Raw genomic sequence first — 23906 nt, forward strand, 5'->3', positions numbered from 1 at the left:
GATTGCAACCCCTGCCTTTTTTTGTTTTCCATTTGCTTGGTAGATCTTCCTCCATCCTTTTATTTTGAGCCTATGTGTGTCTCTGCACGTGAGATGGGTTTCCTGAATACAGCACACTGATGGGTCTTGAGTCTTTATCCAGTTTGCCAGTCTGTGTCTTTTAATTGGAGCATTTAGTCCATTTACATTTAAAGTTAATATTGTTATGTGTGAATTTGATCCTGTCATTATGATGTTAGCTGGATATTTTGCTCGTTAGTTGATGCAGTCTCTTCCTAGTCTCGATGTTCTTTACATTTCGGTATGATTTTGCAGTGGCTGGTACCGGTTGTGCCTTTCCATGTTTAGCGCTTCCTTCAGGAGCTCTTTTAGGGCAGGCCTGGTGGTGACAAAATCTCTCAGCATTTGCTTGTCTGTAAAGTATTTTATTTCTCCTTCACTTATGAAGCTTAGTTTGGCAGGATATGAAATTCTGGGTTGAAAATTCTTTTCTTTAAGAATGTTGAATATTGGCCCCCACTCTCTTCTGGCTTGTAGGGTTTCTGCCGAGAGATCCGCTGTTAGTCTGATGGGCTTCCCTTTGATGGTAACCCGACCTTTCTCTCTGGCTGCCCTTAACATTTTTTCCTTCATTTCAACTTTGGTGAATCTGACAATTATGTGTCTTGGAGTTGCTCTTCTCGAGGAGTATCTTTGTGGCGTTCTCTGTATTTCCTGAATCTGAATGTTGGCCTGCCTTGCTAGATTGGGGAAGTTCTCCTGGATAATATCCTGCAGAGTGTTTTCCAACTTGTTTCCATTCTCCCCGTCACTTTCAGGTACACCAATCAGACGTAGATTTGGTCTTTTCACATAGTCCCACATTTCTTGGAGGCTTTGCTCGTTTCTTTTTATTCTTTTTTCTCTAAACTTCCCTTCTCGCTTCATTTCATTCATTTCATCTTCCAGGGCTGATACCCTTTCTTCCATTTGATCGCATCGGCTCCTGAGGCTTCTGCATTCTTCACGTAGTTCTCGAGCCTTGGTTTTCAGCTCCATCAGCTCCTTTAAGCACTTCTCTGTATTGGTTATTCTAGTTATACATTCTTCTAAATTTTTTTCAAAGTTTTCAACTTCTTTGCCTTTGGTTTGAATATCCTCCCGTAGCTCGGAGTAATTTGATCGTCTGAAGCCTTCTTCTCTCAGCTCGTCAAAGTCATTCTCCGTCCAGCTTTGTTCCGTTGCTGGTGAGGAACTGCGTTCCTTTGGAGGAGGAGAGGTACTCTGGTTTTTAGAGTTTCCAGTTTTTCTGCTCTGTTTTTTCCCCATCTTTGTGGTTTTATCTACTTTTGGTCTTTGATGATGGTGATGTACAGATGGGTTTTTGGTGTGGATGTCCTTTCTGTTAGTTTTCCTTCTAACAGACAGAACCCTCAGCTGCAGGTCTGTTGGAGTACCTGGCCGGCCGTGTGAGGTGTCAGTCTGCCCCTGCTGGGGGGTGCCTCCCAGTTAGGCTGCTCGGGGGTCAGGGGTCAGGGACCCACTTGAGGAGGCAGTCAGCCCGTTCTCAGATCTCCAGCTGCGTGCTGGGAGAACCACTGCTCTCCTCACAGCTGTCAGACAGGGACATTTAAGTCTGCAGAGGTTACTGCTGTCTTTTTGTTTGTCTGTGTCCTGCCCCCAGAGGTGGAGCCTACAGAGGCAGGCAGGCCTCTTTGAGCTGTGGTGGGCTCCACCCAGTTCAAGCTTCCAGGCTGCTTTGTTTACCTAAGCGAGCCTGGGCAATGGCGGGCGCCCCTCCCCCAGCCTCGCTGCCGACTTGCTGTTTGATCTCAGACTGCTGTGCTAGCAATCAGCGAGACTCCGTGGGCATAGGACCCTCTGAGCCAGGTGCGGGCTATACTCTCCTGGGGCACCGTTTCCTAAGGCCGTCGGAAAAGCACAGTATTCAGGTGGGAGTGGCCCGATTTTCCAGGTGCCGTCTGTCACCCCTAGAAGGGGAACTCCCTGACCCCTTGCGCTTCCCGAGTGAGGCAATGCCTCGCCCCTGCTTCGGCTGGCGCACGGTGCGCTCACCCACTGACCTGCGCCCACTGTCTGGCACTCCCTAGTGAGATGAACACGGTACCTCAGATGGAAATGCAGAAATCACCCGTCTTCTGCGTCGCTCGCGCTGGGAGCTGTAGACCGGAGCTGTTCCTATTCGGCCATCTTGTCATTTATTTTTCTTATTGTAAATTCAAATCAGCACATCCATTTCTTCCAGGGTTGAAAATAAATAAAACCTGTAGAAATCTTTTCATTGTTATTGTATTGAATTTCTTAATTTTATTGTTCCTGTTGATACTGTACACAAGACTTTCTCTTCCATTATATTTTTACCTAGATCTTGTCATTTATGATGACAGTATATCTCTGTATTATTTTTAAATCACTATGTTACTGAATTATCTTTTTGTTTGGATAGATGTTTGTTTGGATAGCTAGAGAATAATTGCATCTACAAATAATAAAAACCTTACCTTCCCATTTATATACATCTCTTTATTTTCCTAATATATTTTCACTGGGGAATACCTCCCAAAAATGTCTAATATATAGTTGCGATAGGAACAGCCTTATATTATCACTAGCTTTAATGAAAATGTCCCCAGTATTATTTTTCCATTTAATCTGATGCTGGCTTTCAGACTGATATGAATATAAATGTTCAGTCAATATCTGTCTATTTTTCTATCTATCCATATCTTCCCTTCTCTAAATTTTGTTTGTTGTGCAATCTCTATAGTGTCCAAAAATATAACCTTCAATTTCACTCTTTAATCACCCTCCCCACCTTTTATTTTTGGATCTGCAGTTAAATTTAGTCAGTGCTAGTAGCTCATCTTTTTGCTGCTATTTGAATGGAATTCATTGTCAGGCAGTCTCTTCAAGAAGGACCATGTGAATGCTCTTCTCTGAGTACCTTCGAGTTAAAAACCATTTGTTAGGCAAGGGGAGGAGAGCATTAGGGCAAATATCTAATGCATGCGGGGCTTAAAACCTAGATGATGGGTTGATAGGTGCAGCAAACCACCATGGCACATGTATACCTATGTAATAAACCTGCATGTTCTCCACATGTATCCCAGAACTTAAAGTAAAATAAATAAATAATGATAGAGATGCAACTTCATCTAATTATAAAGATATTTATTGTGGCATTGTTTATCATAAAAAGTTGAAACTTCCTAAGTACCTAACAACAGAAGATTAGTTAAGAAAACATTGGTAAATCCATATATTAAAAAATAGAATTGATGTGGAAAGATGTTCAAGATAATGGTGAAATAAAGTAGACTGCAAAACAGTAGGCACAGTAGGATCCTATTTTGGTAAAAAAAGACATATGTCTGTGTTAGCTGTGTACACATAAGAAATGACTAGAAGGCATGTAGAGTGGATCCCTGTGGGTGATGAGATTACAAGTAATTTGGAAATTCTTCTTTTTGGTTCTCTATATGCTCTGCAAATAACTAGAGGTAGTTATCACCGGTACCTGTTAAGTGCTAATTATGTCTCCCCAAATTCAAATGCTGGAGTTCAGGATATGACTATTCGGATACAGGATTTTTAAAGAGGTAATTGAGTTAAAATAAGGTCATATGAGTGGGCCCTAATCTGATATGACTGATGTCCTTATAAAAGGAGGAAACTTGGACACAGACATATATAAAGGCAAGGTCATGTGAAGACACAGATAGAAGACAGCCATCTACAAGCCAATAAGAGAGGCCTTAGAAGAAAGCAACTCTGCTGACACCTTAATATTAAACTTTTAGCCTGTGAAACTGTGAGAAAATATATTTTTGTTGTTTAAAAAAAATTTTAAAAAATGTCTTTACCCTACATACCTGAAGGAGAGCTTATAGGAATGTGAAGAAAATTCATATGGAATGTTGTGTGCAAGTCTGATACCAGCTTCATTGTTTTCTCATATATGTGACACAATATTTTTTGCCTGGATTCTTTAATTTGAAAGTCAAATAAATTTACAAAGAAGTGTAACATTGTCCTGAGTGAATTTTTCTTGGTACACAATATGGTCTTTCAATATATGAAATGATATAGTTCTATTTCAGAATGTTTTCTTTAATTACATGTTTAACTCTTTGTCTTGTCTCATTGTTTAGTTTCCTTCAGGAATTTCAGTGATATGTACAGTGGAATCACCTTTTCCTTTTATGTTTATCATTTTGCTTTTAGTGGCTACTGTCCTTTTTCTTTCTGTAATTTAAGCCATTATTTCTCAAGTATTTTGGTTATTTTCCTTCTATTTACTTCCTGAGAGCTACAGTTTCCCTTTTCTCTTTCTTCTATGGTATGCTTCCTACCTATTCCAGCCTATACTGCTGTTCTCAGCATTCTTGTATTCCTGATCTTCTCTTAAATCAACAATTGCTACATTGTTGTTGTTTTTGTGGTGGTTTTCATGTAGTAATGTTGAATTGTAATTATTGAAAACATTGTGAGATTTTTTTTCTTTGTGAATTTTTTTCTAGTGAGTTTTTCTCACATGTATAAAAGACTCGTAACTCTAACTTTTATTGTAACGTTATTCAATGTTTTAAAATTTTCTTAAAATATTTGTATGTAAGACAGATAAATTTTCCTGGATGAGCTGATAGCAGATAAATACTATTATATGTATATGGAAAGTGGGATGGAGGGAGGCAAGGAGAGGGACAGGGTAGCTTCGAAATGTACAATCCTTGCTCCTTGGCCCTCTAGGTATGTGGGATTCTGTAATTTATTCAGATGATCTGGACTTTGTGTAATTTTGCTTACTTCATTGGTCTGATGTGAAGAAGTCAAGCACAGTGCTGGTTATATAATGAATATGCAGTGGGTGAAAATTCTCATTCTACCTTCTGTCTAACCTGATTTGTCTAAGCTGTAGAAATTATAAAATGGTTGGCTTCTATTGTAGCATACATTAAAACACAAAAACCAAGTAAATGTTGAAATATAAAAACTGGTCTCTGTTCTCTGTCCAAAACAATGAGGTTAATGCAAATAAATAATAAATAAAAAACAAAGAATTACTGCAGAATTTCTGTGTACCTTATTTATTTATTTACATCAACTACATTGTCTTGGTCAGAAAGCAGATACCAATTTTGATCTGTTCCATAGGGAAACTTTTTGATACTTGTTAATCATTTGAGTGAATGGAAACTTAGAGGTGCTAAAAGGGGGATGAATGAATATCATTTCAAAAGTAACAATTCTCATCAACAAAAAGAAGACTCTTGGCTTTAAGTAGCAAAAGATTCTTTTGTCAGGGCACGTTTATTCATCATGTGTACAAAAGCTCAGTGGAAAATATTAGTATAGTTATAAGATTAAGAAGTTTTTGACATAAGTATGAAATCATTAATTATTCAAATGTACCACTTCAATTAAAAATATTTGTAGACATTTAATAAATAAGGTATCTTTAATATTCGATGTTAGAATGGCTTAGTCATACTATCAAAATTAAAGAAAATATAAATTAAAACTATCTAAATTTTAATAATATATTCAAAAATAAAGTCAATATGCACACAACAGTATAAAAAGTTATGTATTTTTTATTTGAAAAAGTAGATTTCTAAGTTAAGTATCTAGGTTTATTCTGGACCATGTACATAACTATGAAATTATTTTGTGTACCTGTATACTCCTTCAGGAAGAATTAGGTCATCTTGATACATTAAGAGACAGGGCATTTATTGATAAGCTTTAATAGTAAGGTACACATACTGAAGCCTGTTTTAGAAAATATCTTCCAGTGGATACTTTAGAAAACTTGGGTAATTTATGAAATTGAACTTGGCAGCTTAAGAGAAAGTCATAATTTATATGCTATGGCTACCGTATTTCAGCAACTTGTTTAAGAGCAGCTTTTTCATTTAAATAATTTTTTAGAAGAAAAATATCAGAGAAACTTCAAACTTTTTTTGTTATTTATTAGAAATTAAAATATTCATAAGTGTTTATCCAACATTAATGAAGTTATTTCTCCTCTTTTGGAACTTTAGATAAAAGCTTAGTGAAAATGAACTTCCTCTTTAAAGATTTACAATTCTTCATATTTCTTTTCATGGGAACAGAAGGGCTGAAATATCATTTTCCCTTTAAGAGTACAGTATTTTTGTTTCAGAGCCAAACCAAACTAAAGCCATCTGGGAAACTGCCCTTCCTCGCCTTTCAATTTATTTACCTAGTGCAGATGATGACCCACAACTCTTACTGTTTTCGTATTTCAGTTCACCTAACAACTTTGAATAAATACCATCCATTTGCCTATATGATTTTTATGTCTTTATTATTTTTAATTTGTTCTCTATATGTCTATCTATCAAAAAATAAAGTTCTTAACAATATATAATTATCTCTCTCTCTCTCTCTTTTCCTCATTATTTCTCTTGATTTATCTCAATTTCCAGTATGATGAAAGTCACAAAACATATATTATTAGTTAGTCCCTTAATTTAACAGAAAGTGATGACCTATAAGACTTAGAAGATTTTAGCTTCTAAAACTAATATAGTTTCCAAATCTAGTAAAGAGCATTTAAAAACATTCTCTTTTATTTTCAAATTCCTATTGTATATATTTCAAATCACACCATGCATTATTGCAAAGATCTCCTGTGTTCTCCTTATGATATGTATTTTCTCCTCTTGGTGCTTAGTCTAGTCCTAGATACCCAAGAGACAATGATCAGTGAGAAAGATGGTGGATCTCCCTTCATGGAGGTCCAGCCACTTAGAGATGATAGACTAAAAAAGTAGTCAAATATGTAAAAGAGTTAACAATTGTGGTAACTGCTATTAACAAATAAATTAGGTACTGAGGCAGAAAGTGATAGGAAAACCTACTTTCGATTAGATAGGCAGGGAATTGTTTCCTGGGGACACCAACTTAAGGTGAGAGATGAAGGATGAGGAGATAACCATGCAAATAGCTTGACTCAGCCTGACATTACTGTCAAAATTAAGATTTCCATGTGACATATTATATATCTTTCTTCTGCTTCTCTGTTGTTGTTGTGTTTGTGTGTGTGGGTGTGGGTGTGGTTTTTGAAGTATCTTTCCTTTACCTTTTTCATTACTGTTAGCTTTTGTTAAAAAACCTTATTAACCCTGTTAACAGACTCTTTTTCCACTTCGACTTCCCTTTCAAAGTATTCTCTCAGCAACTTTTACATATTTATTAACTTTCTACCCGGCCCCCAAATTCTTAGTTTTTAATAGTCTTAATTGGAGGCTTGGAGATCAAGCCTCCAATTCTTTTAAAGAACAAATGAAACATCAACAAAAATTGGTCAAATTCTATGTCACAAATTAATATTAAATACCGAAATTTATCATACAGACTATGTTGTCTGATCATAATGCAGTGAAATGGATAGCTTTAAAAAATCTCATATATCTGGAAGCTCAAAACCATTCCATTAAAAAACAAAGAACAAGAGCAACGGTGTAATCTTAGAACTGAACCATGGTAAAAATAAATAAGAAAACAAAATCTGAAACACTGCTAAGAAAAGTAATAGTTAAAAATACAAAATCAAAAAACAAGAGCAAGAAATATTTTAAAATAAATGAATTGAGTTTAATTGGAAAAGCTGAAATGAAAGCCACAAACTAAAGAAATAAAAGAAAAGTAAATTATAAAGACAGAGGAAGGAATGAATACTATAGAGAACAACGATACAAAAATAAGAGTAAGAAAATCACAAACTGTTTTCTTCAAAAGATTAACAAAATAATCAGTTTTCAATACTTATCCTGAAAAAGGTATAAGCAATTAATAAAAAAAAAATAACTACAGACAACAGATATTTACAAGTGATGAATGACAAGTCTAAAATGATGGTTTTGAAAAATGTGCACTAGAAATTAAAAAACATAAACAACATTCTGAAGAATATAATTTTGCTATAACAAGCCATTGGCCATTAAGGAAGACCCCAGGAACAAATGGTTTCATAGGTATATTGCATCAAATTCCATGAATCAGGAAATTCCTTTCTTATACCATTTTTCCAAATAGGAACATTCAAAAAATGCTTTCATTTTGTGATGCTAGTGTCATTTTGATGTCAAAACAGATATTGACAGCACACACACATAAAGGGAAAATTACTTATTATGAGCCTAGCTTAATGATGAATACAGATTCAATAATTGTAAATAAAAGCTCAATTCAACAGTGAATAAAATTATATACAAAAATATAAAAGTTTGTTGTAGAAAGGCAAGAGTGGTTTGACATTAGAAACATCTGTATAACTGATGTGAGGACTTTGGGTTTTATCTGCCTGGTCTCAGATAAATGTTAAATCCTTTGTAGGTTTAAGCATGGGAGTAAATGTCTAATTTACCTTATGGAAAGACCATTCAATTTTCAATGTACATTTTTAATTGAAGTGAAAGAGGACTGGAGCATTGGAGATCATTTAGGATATTACCACACAAATCCATGAAGAGGTGACTAGGATTTTAACTTTAGTAGTGTCATTGGCTGTTGAAAGGATAAAAAGGAAAATGAGTAGGATATATTTTGTCATCAAGCTGCAACTTCTTTGAGCATGAAAGAGTGTAACCCATATTTAAACTAGAACAATAGGTAAAGTCTAGAACGTGCCAGGGCTAGCAAGGATCTGTTGTCACCATTCATACAAGGAACTATCAGAGAACAAAATATGCAGAATTTGCCAGTAATTAAATGTGTGAAGTGACGGAAAGAATGGAATAAATAATGACTCTCAGATTTCTGGCTTGGATCACTAGTAAATAATGGAGGAGAAGACTGGGAGTGTGGGAGTGGAGTGGGAATATGACGAAATTATTCTCAGAGATGTTGAGTTAAATTTGCGTGTAAAATATCAAAAGGGAGAAGGCACTTGAGTGAATTTTTCTGACAGTGGTCAGAAGAGAAGTCTGGATAGAGGGTATGGACCTGTATGGCTCAACACAGTCCCTGCGAGTGAATTCACCTTTCCAAAAAGCAAATATTGTTTTGTGCAGAAAACATACAGCCTTCCTTCAGTAGAAAGCAACTCTTTAGATCATTTGGGAAAGATCCTAAATCCCCCATTCCAGGGCCTATATTTAACCAAAAATTACATACTTTTTTTTAAGTACCGTTTTTTTCCTTTATCCTAAAGATTTTTGTCAAATTCAAAATGTTATTAGTATAAAATATTTCTTGATACTTCGAGTTTAAAATAGTGCATGCTTACATGGGTAGAGTAGAGATAAATTATAAGTCACAAATATTTGAAAGAAGGTATAGTTTGAATAGTCTATTTGCATTACTACTAATAAAATAGTATTAATTTCTAACACTTATTCACCACTTACTTTGTGCCAAGCACTGTTGTAAGTGCATTATTTGAAATGCCTCACTTAAAATTCACAACCTGTTGGGGATATTAGTGGGATACTACCATATTCTTTAATTACAAGTTAAGAAAATTATGACCCAGAAAAGTTAAGTAACTTGTTCAAATGATCACAGCTAATAAGTGATAGATTCATGACTCAGATTCTTCACTCTTAGTCACTCTTCCATTCCAATGGAATGAACCTCATGTAAAATGCAATTCAATTTTAATTTTCACTAATACTGCAATTAATATGGACATATACATATATTTTGTCCCTTATTCATCATCATAGTTCAAGCAAGAGAAACATAAAAGTGTTTTAATTTTCATTCATATGTTAGAATGTTTTCATATAAAATAATTTTAACTAAAAAGTGAAACATTTCACTATTAATTTATCATTTTATTTATGATAACAGGGAGTTTCCTTGAATATTTAATCTTTGGGTCTCCACTGTGCACACTGATCCATATAAATACCACACTTTGCGATGGGGCATCAATAATGAAAACTTTTTTATTATCAAATATTCCAGAAAATAGTGTATTTTCTTTCCTGTATATCAAATTATTTTTACTTTTAAAAATATAACAATAGTGATCTTAATAAAGTGTTTGAAAACATTTTTTAAATCCTATTTTTGTCAATGAAATCAACATACTTACCATCACATGTGATTTTTAAAAATCCTTAGAGTTAAGATCATCTTTAACTCTACTGATTGCACATTCTCCAGATCCAATCAATAGCCAAGACATGTTGGTTATACTTCCCTGTAGTCTCATACATCTTAGTCTCTTCCTTTCTCTTCTTACTGTCACTCCTATAGTTTCATTTCTTGTCATATCTGCTTAAAACACTGTAAGAACTTCATAACCTGTGTCCTGCTCTTTAATTTCCCTCCAGTTTAGTTTATACTTCACATTGCTTTCAGATACATCTTCATTAAAGCACAATCATAATCATGTAACTTGCATTTTCAAAATGATTCTAATACTCTATTTGGCCTAGTGAATTACATCACTATCTCTTGAGTTTGAGATTAGTGTGCTGGAGAAAGCTCATATCACTTTCTGAGACTGAATGTTAAATTTTGAGAAATTTTGTGATCCAATTGTTAAATACAAGTATTAGGAAAGATTAAATTATATAAACAGAATTAAACATTTTTATTAAAAACAAAGGTAATAAAACTTCAAAATTCATTACTTTAAAATTATTTTGCCATTTTACCATTATGCTCTTGAGGTTATTAACATATGTTGCATCTGTATGGTGGAAATACTCTTTATGTTGTGATACTATGCATCTTTTCCTAACTGCATACAGTAATGTGTTGTTAGTAAATTGAAATCACCATTATAGGAAAATTTACACCACAGAAATGGGAAAATATTGCATATTGGGAATTAAAATGAATTGTTTTCTTGATTGTGTACAAAGTTGGCAAATGATAGCCAGTGGACCAGCTGCTGGTTTTTGTATTAAAATTCAGCCATGTTCATTTTTTAGGTATTGCCTATGACTGTTTATACACTGCAGTGGCAGACTAGAGTAGTTTTGGCGGAAACAATTGGCTCCCAACCCTGAAATATTTGTTCTCTGGCCCTTTAAGAAACAGTTTGCTTATGATTGCAAGGGGAAAGCAGCCAAAACTAACAGGGAAACAAATGGTAGTTCCTGTGTTTTAATAAAATGTTATTTGCAAAAACAGATGGTGGGCCAAACATGGCCCATAGACTGTGTATAATTTGCTAACCCTTGGTCTTGACTTACAAAAGTAATCGAAAAAAATGTTAATAATGCACATCAAACTTAAAAATGTGTTGTGTGTAGCCCTCAAATTATGACTATCACAACAAATTGAAGAAATATTCTTTCAGTTTCCAAAAACAATTATGTATATGATTTGATTAAAAAGTTGTGCATGTCATTGAAAAAAATGAATAAATGTCCAACATTCATCTTTATTGTTTTACTCTCATCTTACTCATTAAGCAAAACTATCAACCAATATTCATGTTGGAACTATAATGAGTTGTTAATTGCAACTACAGTTTGGCTTTGGATACAAGAGTGCATCAAAAATCAATGAAAGTACTCTGTGAGAATTATTTGACTATGTGGAAATTATAATAAAAAGTGCTGTATTTTATCATCATTTATAAAATTGTGAGTTACACATCCTTTACACCAATAACATTATAAATTAATGTACATGAATCTGTGTGTATATATACATTTTATGAGAGCTGGTGTTAAGTACGTATCAGCAGACCATGGGATATAGCTCTATTTTCAGCTTCTTTCTCTCATTTACAGGCATTCAAATGAAAGTGAATATGTGCTCTTCCATGAGCGCACCTTTCATTTTCCCAACTCCTTGTGCCTGGGTTGCTCCTTCCACATGGAATGACTTCACAAACTAATTCTGTTATTATTGCTTTATACACATTTCAAGACTTAGTTCATATGGCGCCTTCATTAAGAGTACCATTACCTCTCAGGTTACATATGACTTATTTCTGCACTAAATACCAAGAGTGCTCTTTTTATATTTCTTTGCAACACATCAGAGTTTTTTGTGTACTTTTTAGGTATTGCCTATGACTGCCTTTGCACTGCAGTGGCAGAGTAGAGTAGTTTTGGCAGAGATAGTTGAAAAAAAATGTTCCTTCTTGATTAAAACTTCCTTGAGAGCACATGCTTTATCTCTTCAAATTTTCATTCTTTATGGAATCTAGTTGTGTCTTATTCATAGTGTTTAATGCACTTTATTGAATTGAACTGAATAATAAAATTGCTGAGATATTTTTGTTAGCATTATTTCCTCCACATAATCTCCCTTTAGTAAGACTCACTTTCTCCTAAAACACATCTTTTACATGAATGCCCTTTCTTAGAGTTATTTGCTAAGAAATAACTTCTTCATCTATTTCTCTTCTCATCTGAATCCTACCTACTCTTTAAGACCCATACTGTTTCCCTTCTCAAGCAGGTAATATTCCCTGAAATTAAGAGCCAAAGGATAGGTTCCTCAGCGTGCTTCACTTATCTAGTACTTTTCTTAAATGTTATATTTTTTTAAAAATTGCCTTCTGTCTTAATTCAGGCTGCTATAACAAAGCACCACAGACTGGGTGGCTTATAAATAACAGAAACTTATTTATCGTAGCTCTAGAAGTCCAAAATCAGGGTGCCAGTATGGTCAGGTTCTGATGAGGACCCTTCTGTAGGTTGCAGATTGCAGTCTTCTTGTCGTATCCTCCCACGGCTAGAGAGCTCCCTGGGATATAAGGACACTAATTTCATTCCTGAGGGCTCCACTCTCATGACCTAATTGTTCCCCAAAGGTCCCACCTCCTAATACCATCACATTGGGGGTTAGAATTTCAGCATATGAATTTGGGGGTGGGGGACAAAACATTAAGTCTATAACATCTCCATAGCTGGCTATAAGATTCTTGAAGAAAAGAATATCTTTCTCATCTTTAAAAGGCACAGAGTACTTCTAAAGTACTCAGCACAGCACGTCACACTCAAATGCTCAATGTAAAGTTTCTTGAATGAATTTTTCATGTCTCTGTATTGTCAATGGTGGTAAGTGGTGCTGAACACATTGTAGTCATTCAATAAATAGGTGCTGATTGATAGATATGTTAGTGAAACATAAAAACTGAAAGTAGTTGAAAATTAGACTCATATTTTATTGAAATGCAATAAAACTATCTTCGGTTTCTAAGTATTTTAATGCTTTCAACTTTTGTTTCATCTTTCCATCACAGCTAAATTTTTATGCAATGTCATGAGGCTTTTGTCTGCTCAAATTTATAAGACTCTTAAAAATACTCAAGCCCCATAGCAGTGCCAGGATCTAGGAAATCTGCAGTCATTTATGATTAATGATGCTCTGTGTTTTGTGAGGCATTATTAAAAACAGAAGCCTATGACTTCACTGTTTCTGACAATAACTTTGAACACAAGGTCAGTCCTTCAATTTTAACATTTCTTTGTAAGATTAAAAGAAAGTAAAAACAATCACATTGGGAGCTTCACCCAGATGTCAGAAAATAAGAGACACAAGTTTTCAATCTGTTTCTTCCAATGAAACGTCATCTCATTCATGGGATATTGATGATGAGCAAATGTTACTGAAGGGCAAATCTAGTCATCAGAAAAACACAGAGTTCAGGACTCTATCAGGCATCACATAGTCAATTCATAGAAGATGTTAACCAAAAGACTTAAGAGCAGCTTAGCAAATGCAGCTTAATATTTGCATTTCTGTCCAGATGAATAATTGGAAAAAGAGTTATCAACCTTTACAAAATCAAAGTATTCAAGGTTCTATTAAAAATGTAAGCAAGTCCTAGATGTTTCCTGAAAACAAAGAGTTATATTAGAGCCATTTTTATTCAATTACTTAAAAATCATAATGTGCTACAGCAAATTAAAAAGTAAAAATAACATGATACTTTGTTTTTAAATATAAATTTCAGATTCAAGAACACACATAGTTCTCCCTTTATATAAGAAGATAAATATGTATAAATAAATGTTTTATCTATAATAGATTATTTGAAATTATTGACATTTCTAAAGGGAATGCATGCTTTTACAAAAAAAATTAATTCAAACATATTAACTCTGCTTACTGACAAAAGTTTACAATCCATAGGAAATAAAAACTAATTTCTTATAAGAATTAGTACAGCCTTCAAAATATACCATTGCATTGAATTCCATTTCTGCTACCAACTTAAAAGTATGCTTTTAATTGTCAGGTAGTACAGTGATCATATTCAAAATAGCCACATAATTGTGTGACTTTTTCCGTGTTACAAGTACCTCACTGGTTGCTAGGCCACAGGCTGACCTTAAATTTGTATGAAAAATTAAGTGGAAGGCCAACAGTTGAGTTGTGGTTTCTCTCAGTTTCATATGATTGCCCTGGAGTCTGGCAAGGAAAGAAAAAAACAGCTGCCTGATGGGAATCATCACTTTCTAATCCTTCAGTGAAACAGCACTAGAGAGGATTTAGTTGGAGCCAGCTTCCAGCCAATCCTTCTTTCTGAAAATATGATGATGTGAGGATAGACAAGCCAAAAGGAAGATATAATCCAAAAAATGTCTTCCTCACTTTATTACTGAAAGTTAACTTCTTTAAAAAATTTTTTTTAAAGTCCTCTTGCCTTTTTTGCTTCAAAGCAGTAAAATGATGTGTCAAAGCTATGTAGTTAAATTAACAGTCTTGGGCTGTAAGAACAAATATCCTAACATGTCATGTGTTCAGTTGTTAGAGTAACCCCAATTTATCGTAATCAAACAAGAGATATCTGAGAAAGAGAACCCATTCATAACTTTGCAGTTTAAAACCTTCTTTTCAATCTGACTGAACAGGATTTGTGAATTAGGGGGTGTTTGTACACGTGTGCTGAAATAAGCTCTTTGCAGTGAATGTCACAAAGGAAGTGAATTCTAGGCTTTGTAATAAGACACCTTTTTCTTTAAGTAATAAGAGCATGGTGTTGCTTTCTACCAATGAAAACGTCGCCCTCAGTGTATGGAACTTTTGCTGGTTGTTTGATTATTTGATATACCTTTGCTTCCATATATTCAGTATTTGCTCAATCACTTTCAAAATACTATACTTTGTAAATAGATCCAATGTTCTGAATGTGGATTTCTAAAAGTGTTGGTTAAGTTCCAAGAAATGGAAAATACAAATAACTGGCTCAAAAAATTGTTGTTCGTATTTCTCCTTTACATTTTGTGCGTTAAGCAAACTAAAAGCAAATGAGTAGAAATATAAAATACTTTGATGAGATTTTAAAATCCTCTTAGACACACGAAGTGAATCAGCAACATAGGAATCTCTTCCCTGTGAAGGAATTGTTGTTGTTTTTGTTTGTTTGTTTTTGTTTTTTATTTTTATCCTCATGTACTCATGGCTTTCATTCATTCGCTCTTTCCTATAACAAATATTTATTGGGCACCAACCATGATAAATCTTAATGCCAGGCTCTGAGGATGTAGCAAAAAGAGAAGGTAGGCCTGGTCTCATTCTCATAGCACATAGAGCCTCGCGATGGGAATAGCATGATAACCAAGCAAATTAACAAGAATAAGACAAATAGCAAATGTTAAGGCCTCCTTGTGGAGGTGACTTGTTAGCTGAGATCTGAAAGATAAGATGGCATAAGTTATGTTAATATCTGTACAGAAATTCAAGGCAAAGGATGCAAGGGCCCTGAAGGAATAAGCTGGGTGTGTTGAAAGAACTGAAATAAAGGTATGCATTGCCGGAGCCCCACTGCGAGTGAAGTGGGTAAAAGAGGGGTGAAAGGAGATCAGAGGAATGTGACGCCAGATCACAGACTACAGCACAGGCTAGGGCAATAAGTTAGAATTTCCTCTGGCTGTGATGGAAAGCCATTAAAAGATATTAAGAAGGGGGGTATTATGAATTATGTTTTTAAAAACATCCTTCTGTCCATTATATATAGAATAGATTATAGACAAGCAGTAGTTGAAATAAGTTTCTTTATTTTAACTTTTATTTCAGATTCAGGAGTACATGTGCAAGTTTGTTAATACAGGTAAACTTGTCTCATTGGGGTTTGGTGTACAGACCGTTTTATCACCCAGGTACTAAGCATAGTACTCAATAGTTACTTTTCCTGATCCTTTCTGTCTTCCCACCATCCTCCCTCAGGTAGACCTTAATGTCTGTTATTCTCCTCTCTGCGTCCATTGGTTCTGATTATTTAGCTCCAACTTATAAATGAGGATATGTGGTATTTGATTTTCTGTTCCTGCGTTAGTTTGCTAAGGATAATGGCCTTTAGCTCCACCCATGTTCTTGCAAAGAACATAATCTCATTCTTTTATATGGCTGTATAGTATTTCATGGTGTATATGTACCACATTTTCTTTATCCAGTCTTTTGTTGATGGGCATGTAGGTTGATTCTATGTCTTTGCTATTGTGAAGAGTGCAGCAATGAACATACGTGTGCATGTGTCTTTATCATAGAATGAATAATTTATATATCCAAATAGGAAGAAAGGAAATCAAGCTATCCCTATTTGCAGAAAAATTATTCTCTATCTAAAAAACCCCACAGTCTCTGCCCAAAAGCTCCTTGAGCTGATGAACAACTTCAGCAAAGTCTCAGCATACAAAATCAATATCTTTCACAAAAAATCAGTAGCATTCCTATACACTGGCAACACCCAAGCCAAGAGCCACATTAAAAACACAATCCCATTCACAATTACCATAAAAAGAATAAAATACCTAGGAATACAGCTAACCGGGGAAATGAGGGAGGTTTGTAGTCACTTTGTTATTGCTGTGGGCTGGATTATGTGACACAACATTGAATGGGAGAGGGGTTTATGTATATAATACAATTCTGATAAATTCCTTATGTTTTTTATGTTTATCTTTCACATGTGCTATAAACATTGCCTTGCCTATGATTCCAGAAATGTTCATTTTCCATCTACTTTCCAGTCCCCAATATCCATAAACCCTACCTCCTTCATGAAATCTTCGTTAAGATAAATTTTAATTTCCATAAATTTATCTTCAACAATAAATTATAATTCATAATATATTATCTATAATAATAATTTGGAGTCTGGGCAACATGGTGAAATCATGTCTATACAAAAAATGCAAAAATTAGCTGGGCCTGGTGGTGCACACCTGTGGTGCCAGCTATTCTGGAGGCTGAGATGGGAGGATTGATTGAGCCGGGGAAGTCGAGGCTGCAGTGAGTCAAGATCACACCACTGCACTCTGGCCTGGGTGACAAAGCGAGACCCTGTCTCAAAAAGAAAAAAAAATTGGGTGTAATATAATTTATTTTAATAACTGAAGCCAAAGTTTATCACTTACAAATAATAAAGACTCAAGAAAAGTCAATAAATTGTTCAGCTGTTTAGTGGCAGAACCAGGGTTTGAAGCATGAATTTTCTCACAAATAAAGCTCTTATTTGTTTCACCATGGCAACCTATCCTTTTAGTTGAGAATGTATTCCTTTTTGTCAATTATCCGGACCTTAACAGACATAAAGCGTCACAAAGAAGAATGTTCCTGTGTATAATTATGGGTGTAAAAAGGAATATCAATAGGTAAAAGTTATTGCTTTTAACCAGTTCCAATATCTTCTTTCTTAGAAAATGAACAATAGAATATAGCTAGGAAATGTCTGAACCTTGTCTCAAGGGACTAGGAAAGAAGGAAATATAGAATGATGATTGATAACATGTAGTTGTATTCCTGTTCATACATACATTAGATACTACATGCTTAATAACATGTAGCTATGTTAGCACCTTTTAAAACAGTAAAAATCTACAGATTGTGGCTTTACATCTAGTTTCAGAATATAGCCTGGTGTCATAAAGCTGCCTTGATCATTGTTATCTACTTAGTTTAGAGTGAATGATAGCCACAGAGTTATACAATTCAAAGCAGAATGGATCAGGTGACAAACTGGCCCTATTTTCAAATTTCTCCCTTTTACCACCACACTTCTCCATGGCAACATAAGATAAAAGGAGCATAAGAAAAAAATATAACACATAAATTATCTATGAAGACTGATTTCGACACATTTCCTAAGTAAGAATTCTTGAAAAACTACTGTGGGTTTCCCTTGTTACAGTATAGCAAGAACTTTAGGCCAAGGGAGATTATGGTACCTTATTTTCTTGTTGACTGATTGAATTCTGATTGTAATCTTAGCCCATTGAAGTAAATAAAGAATGCTTCTGAATCAATAAGTTGACATTGATTTTCTTAGGAAAGCCTAGAAGGATGTTTATCAGTCAGTCCGTTTATAAAATTAAATTGACTATGAAGGGGTTAACCTTGATTTTGTATTAGCACGTAATGATGATGGAAGAATTAATTTAAATAATACTTGATTTCAAAATAGATCTTATATTTGAACAGAAAATTTGAAGATATAGCCACTTTGTATAGCTAAAAGTAAAATTAAAATATTACTTTGCCTACATAACAAAAGCAGATCTATGCTATTGTTAACTTCTAAAAGGATAAAAAAGAATGGAAGAAAAATTACACCCTATTTCAAACTGCAGAATGTGATCGTTTTCTTAACATTCCTCTTTTATTAACTTCCCACTTTTACTACCAGAAAGTTATTTAACTTAGATTCAGTTGAATAACTCAGAGTCAGTTTTCAGAGACGCTTACCTGATATATGGAAAACTTTATGAATATTTTGAAACATGTTATGCAAAATTCAAAAGCTATGTTTTTTCACCAGTATAAAGCTGAGTTCAATATTTGGAAAAATGAGTTGGTCATTCAATTAAAATCAACAGGTCTTTGTTATCTATGATTACCCATGATCTTTCCTGACTGATTCAGTTAAATTTAATATAATAATTTTAATGTTGCAGTGCAGGCATTTTGCATCACATAACTGTTTATGTTTGTTGAATATACATTTTGTTTTACAATTGTTCAGCTACTCTGAGATTTTAGAAGAGAAATGAAATAAATGCTGTATCCTTTAAAACAATAATTATAAAGAAATGAATTTCAAAAGAAAAACCTACCTTCATTTTCACATGAACAAAGGCACATTCAGTTAGTCACCTGATTGTTTGTCTACATAACATCAAATATCAAGACATTAAGGAACATTGACATTTTAGGCAATAGCAATGTAATGAACTTTTTATTTTACTTTTTACTTAGATTTTGGGCATCATTTAGAAATAGTTTTGGATTAAAATTTACTTAAGTTTTTAAAGCAACATTATTTAAAGTGGAAAGCACAAGTCTGTCTTCTTATTTGAGGACAGAAATGATTCTCAATGGGGATTGATTTTGTCCCCTAGGATATATTTTTTAATATCTGGACACATTTTTGTTTGACACAACTGGGGAAGGGGCACTAGCAGGATCTAGTTGGTAGAGGCCAGGGATGCTGCTAAATATCCTTCACTGCACAGGACAATACTCTACAGAAATAATTATCCTGTCCCAAACATCAATAGTGCTGAGTTTGGAAAACCCTGAAGTAGAGAGGTATTAAAGAACCATAATGGTACAAAGTGCATTAAAAATGATATACTAAGAATGTAAGCATTATGCAGTCAGGGACAGATTCTACTTGGCTAATCTTTGTGTATTGCACATTACAGAAACTCAGTAAATATTCATTGAATGAATGCAAACAGGCAAAATACAGTTGTTCACTGCAGACTTGCTCAGTATTTGTGAGTAAAAGAACACAGGTAGATACTCTTTTCAATACCAAAACAAGTTAATAATCATTGCTGTAGGGCAACATATCCTATTTTATGTATGAGAAGCATTTTTAGGATTATGTTTATGCCATACTTCAGAATGCATGTAAATGAAGGATACAAATATGTTTCAACTCCTTTTTGTATATGGGACATATTAAGATGGATTTGGTAATACTTACATGTAGCCATTTTATTATACTATAAAATTACTTCTCATTCTTATGGAATAATAAAACTTGTGAAAAGGGCCTTTTTACAATTTTTAGCCACAAATGATAGAATTTTTATATGCCCCAGGCAGTAATATTGCTTATAAATTTATACCATACGCCACTTTAACTTAAACTTTTTTTTTTTTATTAAGGGGACTGATCGGAGTCAAACCATATGCTGTGGCTTTTGCTCCATGGAAATCTCAACTATACTGCAAGAATAATTATTCCTACTTAATGAAGTTACAGAAGAGAATGTGGTGCTGGACGGTAAGATGTATATAACCTAATGAATACCCTCTGTAAACTCTCTAAAGACTTGTGCTAGGAGTTTTTCAGTTTTGTGGGGTTTTTTCTTATTAAGAGACTAAATAGCTGTTGAAATCTCTAAAAGAATAAATGGATGCTAAAAATTCAAAAACTTTCCTACTCAGGGGATTCCATCATAAGTGTATAATAAAGAGTTTTGGTCCTTTGGGAAATCAGTGCCTTTATTACAGGAGGGGGGATTTTAAAATTATATATGGCTCAAAAAAACATCATGTAGAGTTGTTCTCTATTTGGAAACTAAAGCATACATTAAAGCCTCATCATTTTCTTTTGATTAGACCATTGCCTTAGCCTGCTAAGTGTCTTTCTGCTCACATTCTTTTTTAAATGTAGCCATTCTTCAGAGCTTTCTCTGTTTTTTGTTTTGTTTTGTTTTGTTTTGTTTTGTTTTTAAAAGCACAGATCTGGAAATGTCTGTCCTCAGCCTCAAAAATACTCAACCTCCATAGCAGGGTAGGTAAATTATTTTGAAATCTACTCTCTACCCTTCTGACCAACTATATCCTCACTACTCATGGACTATCCACACACGTCTTTCCCCTTCTCTAAAAATGCCATCATCTTTTATGCATTTGCATCTTTACTTTTTCATATCTAGCTGAGTCAAAGTATCTTTCTAAATCTTTAAAAGTTTTCCATAATCTTTCTTTGACTTCACTTCCCTATGTTTCTAAAACAATTTCTCTGTACCTATATTGAAGGGTTTACCACATTGTACTTGAAGTTATGAGTTTGATTATTATTTTCTCATTGACTGTCACATCTGTGAAAGAAGGGACATATTATTAAGCATTATATTCCCACTGCCAATGCCTGGCACATAGTAGGTGTTTTAAAAATTAAAAGGTGAACTAGTATATGCCTCATAATGGCTAAAATTTAAAAGACTAATTAAATCAAGTAAGTTGAGTGAAGGCTGTGGAAGATCTCAAACTCCCATACACTGCTGGAAATAGTGGGAAAATAGTAAAACCACTTTGGAAAATACTTGGGGCAATTTTTTAAATAGCTACACATACAGATATATGATCTGCCTATTACAATACTAGGTAGCTACCCACATGAAAGTAAGCATATGTGCATATAAAAACTTGTACATTAATGTTCTTAGATGCTCTATTTTAATAACCAAAAACTGAAAACAGCTCAAATTTCCATCGACAGGTGCATGGAGAAACAAACTGTGGTATACCCATACAAAGTAATACTATTTACAGCAATACAAAAGAATGAACTTTTGAGAAATACAATGAAATGAATGAATTTCAAAACAATTATGCTGAGTGAAAGAAGTCAGAAAACACAAGTATAGGGTATATAGACCAATTTTATATAACATCAAAACAATGCAAACTCTTCTATGGTGACAGAAAGCAGAATAGTGGTTGCTGGGGTTTGGGTGAGGCAAATACTGGAAGGCTGAGGACGGAAGGATTAAAAAGAGGCATGAGAAAACTACTGAGGGTGATGGATATATTCACAGTCTTGGTTGTGGTGAGGCTTTTATGGGCATAAATATGTATCAAAACCTATCAAATTGTATAAATATGTGCATTTTTCTATGTCACTTACACTTCAATAAAGCTTTTGTTAAAAAAAGTTAGAAAGTGAAATGATGAAACTATATTTTGCAAGCAATTTTACAAAATAGATGCTACTGGTTTTCTTAGGGCACAACTGGGTAGGTATATATATTTATCAACATAATTTGGTAATACATACCTTTTTCAAGAACTGACAGCATTATTGATTTGGGATACTATAAAGTCAGACACTATTCTATGCCATTTAAAATATTTATATTCTCTGTTAATCAAACATATGATTATTTATTATCTGTATTTACTGTGGTAGAATGGGAAGAAAAAGTGAACTGAGCATAATTCTACCAAGGTCAGTGTGTGGCCCCTGGGCAGGTAGTTTAACCTTGCTAGGCATCGGTGCTTCATTTTGTAAAGTAAGGCAGTTAATATACAGTGAATACAGTTCAACAAGCAAAGTTTGTAAAAATTGAGACAGAATCTTGACAAAAATACTTAGGAAAGGTGTTAGAGTTGGTAGATAGTATTCATAGCCTCTGGAGCAGTTTAAAATCTAGAAGGTATATGAGGCCATGCCTAAGTAATTTTAAAGATGATATGGGTTCAAACTGGATATGTCGTAAGCCAGGAAAGAGACAAATGCTCTGAGAAGACAGTAAGATCCCTTCTGAATGGAGACTGCAGAAAGCTTGTGAATAACACTTCACTGGAGTCAGCCCTAAAAGAATGGGTAAAATCCCAAGAAAATGGAATTGTGATATTGTGACAACAGAAAGTCTTAAATATTATTGAACCAAACAGAGATGGAAAGAAAGATAATCTAAACAGAGATAACTTGGCAGCAGTGTACACAGTAGACTTGATAAGAGGGAATTACTAATGTTGGCCTGGAGCAGGCTATTCTTTATATATATATATTTATTATACTTTAAGTTCTAGGGTACATGTGTACAACGTGCAGGTTTGTTACATATGTATACATGTGCCATGTTGGTGTGCTGCACCCATTAACTCATCGTTTACATTAGTTGTATCTCCTAATGCTAGCCCTCCCCCCTCCCCCCACCCCACAACAGGCCCCGGTGTGTGATGTTCCCTTTCCTGTGTCCAAGTGTTCTCATTGTTCAATTCCCACCTATGAGTGAGAACATGCAATGTTTGGTTTTTTGTCCTTGCGATAGTTTGCTGAGAATGATGGTTTCCAGCTTCATCCATGTCCCTACAAAGGACATGAACTCATCATTTTTTATGGCTGCATAGTATTCCATGGTGTGTATGTACCACATTTTCTTAATCCAGTCTATCATTGTTGGACATTTGGCTTGGTTCCAAGTCTTTGCTATTGTGAATAGTGCCACAATAAACATACGTGTGCATGTGTCTTTATAGCAGCATGATTTATATTCCTTTGTGTATATACCCAGTAATGAGATGGCTGGGTCAAATGGTATTTCTAGTTCTAGATCCCTGAGGAATCACGACACTGACTTCCACAATGGTTGAACTAGTTTACAGTCCCACCAACAGTGTAAAATTGTTCCTATTTCTCCACATCCTCTCCAGCACCTGTTGTTTCCTGACATTTTAATGATCGCCATTCTAACTGGTGTGAGATGGTATCTCATTGTGGTTTTGATTTTCATTTTTCTGATGGCCAGTGATGATGAGCATTTTTTCATGTGTCTGTTGGCTGCATAAATGTCTTCTTTTAAGAAGTGTCTGTTCATATCCTTCGCCCACTTTTTCAAATAGGATGTAATTAAACTAAAGAGCTTCTGCACAGCAAAAGAAACTACCATCAGAGTGAACAGGCAACCTACAGAATGGGAGAAAATTTTTGCAATCTACTCATCTGACAAAGGGCTAATATCCAGAATCTACAAAGAACTGAGACAAATTTACAAGAAAAAAGCAAACAACCCCATCTAAAAGTGGAGCAGGCTATTCTTAAAAGCAAGTAGGAATGTGAAGTGAGCTTGGAAAAGGTTTGGTGCAAATCGCTGAGGACCTTGAATGCACAGTTAAGAAATCCAGAAGTTTGGACTCATGCTTCAGAAAGTGAGTTCGTGAGAACTTTCATTTAAGCAAAACTACTGTGTAAACATGAAAAATTCTTTTTG

At 34.5% G+C, this 23906-nt stretch overlaps 1 long non-coding RNA gene across 1 annotated transcript in view; it reads left to right on the forward strand.

Annotated features, from left to right (window-relative positions):
* LOC129009484 (uncharacterized) overlaps nucleotides 1-23906 on the forward strand; it is a 162867-nt gene that overhangs the window by 42957 nt on the left and 96004 nt on the right. Inside the window, exon 4 of the long non-coding RNA XR_008492783.1 lies at nucleotides 20068-20185. This is a non-coding gene — a long non-coding RNA (uncharacterized LOC129009484). The remainder of the gene's footprint in view (nucleotides 1-20067; nucleotides 20186-23906) is intronic.

The sequence above is a fragment of the Pongo pygmaeus genome, chromosome 10 (genome assembly GCF_028885625.2).
Source record: "Pongo pygmaeus isolate AG05252 chromosome 10, NHGRI_mPonPyg2-v2.0_pri, whole genome shotgun sequence".
Lineage (NCBI taxonomy): Eukaryota > Metazoa > Chordata > Mammalia > Primates > Hominidae > Pongo > Pongo pygmaeus.